At 36.7% G+C, this 6,000-nt stretch overlaps 1 pseudogene; it reads left to right on the forward strand.

Annotated features, from left to right (window-relative positions):
- Positions 1-2,646: 2,646 nt before the first annotated feature.
- On the forward strand, positions 2,647-4,261 carry LOC136830862 (uncharacterized; annotated as a pseudogene).
- The last annotated feature ends 1,739 nt before the right edge of the window (positions 4,262-6,000 follow it).

Consider the following 6,000-nt stretch of genomic DNA (forward strand, 5'->3'; position numbering starts at 1 on the left):
CTTATTTGATAGAATGTTCCACTTTCCTCTTCATTTGCTCACATTTGAAAAAATTATTAATTCTTATTATACGTTGCAAAATGGACACATCAAAATTACCTACCAAATTAAATGAATATATTTGCATGTTTTGCATTTTGTTTAATGGAGAACAAAAAAGAATGTGGACAAATATTTCATGTCTCAGTGGACAGACTGGGAACCTCTCTCTCTCTCTCTCTCTCTCTCTCTCTCTCTCTCTCTCTCTCTCTCAAGGAAAAGTTGCCAAACCTTTAGGAGTTTGACAGGCTCCCAAAGAGTATACATCTAACTGTCGAAAGAATTTCCCAGACGCTGAAGGTACCGTCATGATAGCAGGGAAAAAATAAATCTATTCTCGTCTGTTACCTCAGAAAGATGTACTAAGTACTTGTGATACAAAAATATGAACATGCAAAAACATAAATGCACACATAAATACGCCTAAGCAGTTATAGGTCCGATGAGTATGAAGACCTTTTATTTCGTTCTCTCTTTTGACAGATATATATATAAAAAAATAAACAAAAACAGTCGCACCGACCTGCGACCTGGCTGGAAGTGTCTCAGAACACCTCCTTCCTCCCGATCTCATTCGGTTCACTAATCAGTCCCACTGAATTTACCATCCGGTAATAAGAGGTTGGACGGTGATGCATCACGGAACGAGGAAATTGCATGCCTATTCTGTTCAGTGATACGTTGCGTGCGTGTGTGTGTGTGTGTCCCCAGGAATTAGGGATGGGGTGGATGGATGGTTTGCTGTTTAGAACACCCTTTCCTGAGAATGAGATAGAAGTGGGAAGAAGTTGAAGCAAGGGGGCAGAAGAAATGTGAGATTGGGTAATAATGAATGATGAGAATAGAATAAGAAGGGAATGGAGGATAGAGAAAGAACCGAACACACACACACACACACACACACACACACACACACATATATTATATATATATATATATATATATATATATATATATATATATATATATATATATATATATATATATGTATATATATACACTCCACTCATATATATAATATATATGTATATATATATATATACACACTGTATACAATACTACACACTGTGTATAAATACTTACCTACGTGGATAGAAGATGCGTCTAAGAATCAGTACACTGTCATCGGTAAAATAAACTGAATGGACCTAATTACCTGTGGGCAGTAAGACTAAAAAGCCTGTTAAGTTCATTAAAAAAAAATCTATTACCTTCTGAAAGAGAAGTGTCATGACTGACCTTGATGCCACAACGCTAGGTAAATTTCACAGTCGGTTGACTCCTCGAGATCAAAACTTCCGTTTGATTTCCATTTCTTCTGGGAGATTAACCAACACAGCCCCATTCAACTCTTTCGTTTCATTTCTTCAAAATGCTTATCCTTCTTAACCCATCTGCCACTGCTTACATAATTATTTTTTTTATAGTGCTTCTCCCTGTCACTTCACTCAACAAAAGTTTCATTCATATTTTTGTGTCTCTCAGATCACTTGAATTCTTACCATTCTCCGCTTTTTTTTTTTTCCGTCACCGTCTTCTTCCTCTCGTCTTCTAGTGATCACCGAAATTCTAATTAAGTATTTTTTTATCTTTACTTTGGGGAGATTTTCCTCAAAGATTTTCCTCAAGAAATCCTCGCCTTCTTGCGAGAGTTTTTTTTGCTAATGGGATTTAAAGGGGCTCTTAGAAGCGTTTTTTGTTCAACTTGATGTTTCTCTTCATCCTCGCCTTCTTGAATTTTATACTGCTTATCGGTTTTCCTTTGATATTTGTCGACCTACTTTAAACATTATGTGCAGGAATTTTCCTTAAATTACTTGATATCCCAAAGGACTTTTTCAAGCAATTTCTTACTCTTTCCATCTTAGGTCTTTCATGAAATATGGGAATAATGGCGCATACATACATACATTGTTATTAGTATATATATATATATATATATATATATATATATATATATATATATATATATATATATATATAGAGAGAGAGAGAGTAGAGAGAGAGAGAGAGAGAGAGAGAGAGAGAGAGAGAGAGAGAATTTGAAACCTCATGCTGCATGTGCCCTACCTCAAAAACAAAAAGTAAAAACACTGACTCGACGAGAGGGCCTTCCGGTATGTCACCGTTCGCGAAGGGTTAATGGTGTTGATGACGTCACATCCTCCCCAAGGAAGAGCTTCCCATTAACCGCCTCTTCTTTCTCGTCGGAGCCTTTTCACGAGGACATCATGGATCTGATTAGGAAGGTCGAATGCATTTGTGTCGATTCTCCTTGCGTCGGGGAGGAAGACCTTAAGGGAAGGTCACTCCAACGTTTTCTGTTTTCTGAGTCTCGGCATTTTCTCTGAGGTTTTTGTTTCATCATGTCATTTCTGTTTTTTTCGTTGGTTTTATCTTTCGTATTAGGTTTTTTACTTCAATACATATATATATATATATATATATATATATATATGTATACATGTTAATATATATATATATATATATATATATATATATATATATATATATATATATATATAAATATATATATATATATATGGGAGTATAGATAGTCATATTATACACAGAACTTGCATCCTCAGTTAACCATTTTATATTACCATGGCATCAGCACTTTTCCTTTGCTCAGGATGTGGATTGTGTATTTCGCCCAGACAGGAAGCCCTTATCTGTGACGGATGCAACAAGTGGCGCCACCACTTATGTGGCACAGCAATATCACAACCTGAGTACCGGACAGACGACTGAAAGCTGGTGAAGTTTTCATGTGGTGTTGCCCAGACTGTCCTGATTGGATGGAAGTTTCAGGTTAAAAAAATGTATACCTTAGTTTTACCAGACCACTGAGCTGATTAACAGCTCTCCTGGGCTAGCCCGAAGGATTAGACTTATTTTACGTGGCTAAGAACCAATTGGTTGCCAGCAACGATTATCTTTCTATTTGTTAGGGAATGATAATGATAGTTGATAGTGGGGGGTGATGAGAATGATGGTGGTGGTGAGATGATGTTTTGTGGGTGGTGAAAATGAAAACGGTGATGATATTTTTATACCCTGGTTTCAGGTGATGCCGATGATCCTTTTAATGCCTTCCCAGTCGAAGAGCAGCCACAACAATCAACAACAAACCCAATGGCTTCAACATCACACTTCCTATTGATGACATCACGCCAGCTGCAGAAACATCATTAGATGATGAAGCGTTACCAACAAACGATCCTTGCAGACACTCCTGTGACCCTAAAAAATTGTTTCCTGTGGAACAAGAAAAGGCAGCTCTCTCCTCACTGATTCCTTGGGTTTTACGTACACACCAGGAAGCGAGAATCATCTGTCTCAGTCACATGGATATGTAACGACCGGATGGTAAAAAGTGCTGTGCAACAATTTCACAGCAAATAAACAATGAACTTCAAAGTGGACACCACCAACACACACATCCTGGGATCCTGGTGCTGAACTCAAAGCATCAACAAGAGCTTTCATTAAAAGTCTGCTTTGGAATTTCCATTTGCATCATCTGGGAAATAGTAAAAGAAGGGCACTCTCAAAGCTGTGAGAATTCAGGATGTTCCTTTTACCAATATAAACACTCTAGTCAGATGCACCAATCGCGCCAGGGAAGGACAGCGTCCAAAACACCCTGAAGGTATTAGTTTTGAATTAAAAGATCATGTTCCACAGGGACTTCCTTCAAGCTGATCTAGCCTATTTGAAAATGGACAACGGCATACCATATTTGCAAAACCAATTCAGTTGCAACACCTGTCCAAAGCTAAAGTTTGGTATATGGAGGAACTTTTAAAATTGTTTGTACCCCGTTTGTTCAGCTTTTAAGTGTGCACAGTTTATAAAGAAGGATGGAATTATGAAACAGGTTCCATTGTGCTTTTGTGCTAATGTCAAGAGAAGAAAGAAAAGGGACTATGTGTAGCTGTCATAAGAAAATTACTGATTTAACGCTAACGTCTGTTTGTGAAGAAGGTGTTTTGGATTTTGAAAGAGCACTATGGTCAGCAGTGCGAGTGTGAGAAACATTCTGAGGCTTCCTTCATGGCTGCTGGTTTCACTGGGCCCAACGCCAAAAAGTGTACCGCAGAGTAAAGAGACTACGTCTAAAATGACTACATTAATCAACTCGCTGTAAGACAATTCATTCGGCGCTCCAAACTTACCTCCATCTCATATGAGCCAGCTTTTCGCTTCATATCACTAGCCAGCCACTTCCTGATCAGCGACTTCAAGATCTCATTAACTACTATGAAAAAACTGGATCAGGAACGAGATGCATCCTCCACATTCTTGGAGCTCTTACAAGCGCCCTGTTTGGACTAATAACGATGCAGAAGGGTGGCACCATGCAATTAACAGGTAGCAAAACCAATTCTATAAACATGTACTCTTAATTAGTATTCTACGTGACGAATCTAGTAGAATTCCTATGATTGTCAAATTAGTAAAACAAAAGAAAATGTATAGATACCAAAGGAAGCATGCTATCCAAAAGCAAATTAACCTCGATGACCTATGGATGAAATATGAGAACAAAATCCATAACAACATCAGAATTTCTAAACCGGTGGCTGAACTGCTGGATCATGCAGAGGACTAAGCCTGTATTAAGTCAATGTACAGTATACATGCTGAATTTTATTGGTTGACAAATTTTAATTACTGTATGCAGTTTTAATATGTTTACGCGTTTGTTGTATCTTTTAATGTAGTTTCATTACTTTTATATCATGTGTTTTTAATTTTTTTCTTACAATAAATATTTTATCTTCCTACTTGGTATCTGGTAGATAGCAGCCTTGTTTGGTACATAGGCCTACAAGCCAAAGCAGTGGTACATAGGAGCCAGTACATAGCAGCCCAACAATGGTACATATAAAAAAGCAGTGGTACATAGGAGCCGGTACATAGCAGCCGACGGTACATCGCAGCCAGCATTCCTACCTACTACCTTCTACCCACCGGATGTGAATATCGGTCAATTGCTTGCAACTATTCCAGCGCAAGAAAAGCAATTAATAAGACGAATTGAGCGTTTACTATATAAAAATAAATGCTGTTGAAACTGTCATTTTGTTTAACAAAACCTGTAATAATAATAATAATAATAATAATAATAATAATAATAATAATAATAATAATAATAATAATAATGAGAGGATAAATAAGGTGATGTAAAATAAATGGTAGATTCTATTCTTGTTAATAAAGGGTTACTAATCTCTAACCAGACTTTTCCTCACTGCCAATATAACAGTCACTTTTCTTGAGAGGTCATTTACGAAAAGCAATGAATGATATACCGTATAGAGTCTACATGGACTGTAAGTAAGAAATGAAAAAGTACTTGTGGTACTGTTGGTGTTGTCTCAACAGATTTTTATACGCAAAGATCCAATCTGATCATAAATGTGTTAAGTTAAAATGCGAAAATGATATTTTGGAATAATAATAATAATAATAATAATAATAATAATAATAATAATAATAATAATAATAATAATATGAGGCTTAAATTTCGTAAGAATTTTATTTACATACAAACAAGAAAATTATGGAACAACTCTCGGGTGCGAAACATCAAATAGAGGGAAAGAAAATAAAGAAGAGTTCTGTCACGGATCGAAAATTGCCTTCCTAAGGAAACTGAATTTCCTCATCGCCGAAGGAGTCAGACTAAATGAGCGCCAGGCAAAAGGTTCTCTCTCTCTCTCTCTCTCTCTCTCTCTCTCTCTCTCTCTCTCTCTCTCTCTCTCTCTCTCTCTCTCTCTCTACCAGTAAAAAATGAGTGTGCTTATATCTGAATATTCTTAAAAGCTGTTATTCTGAAAAACTGGACATTTAATTGCTTGTTTAACTTCTGTTTACCACTTACGAGCGAGACGGGTAAGTTTTCCTTTATTCTGAAAAACTTTATTTAAATACACACACACACACACACAC

Source organism: Macrobrachium rosenbergii, chromosome 47 (genome assembly GCF_040412425.1).
Source record: "Macrobrachium rosenbergii isolate ZJJX-2024 chromosome 47, ASM4041242v1, whole genome shotgun sequence".
In the NCBI taxonomy this organism is placed as follows: Eukaryota; Metazoa; Arthropoda; class Malacostraca; order Decapoda; family Palaemonidae; genus Macrobrachium; species Macrobrachium rosenbergii.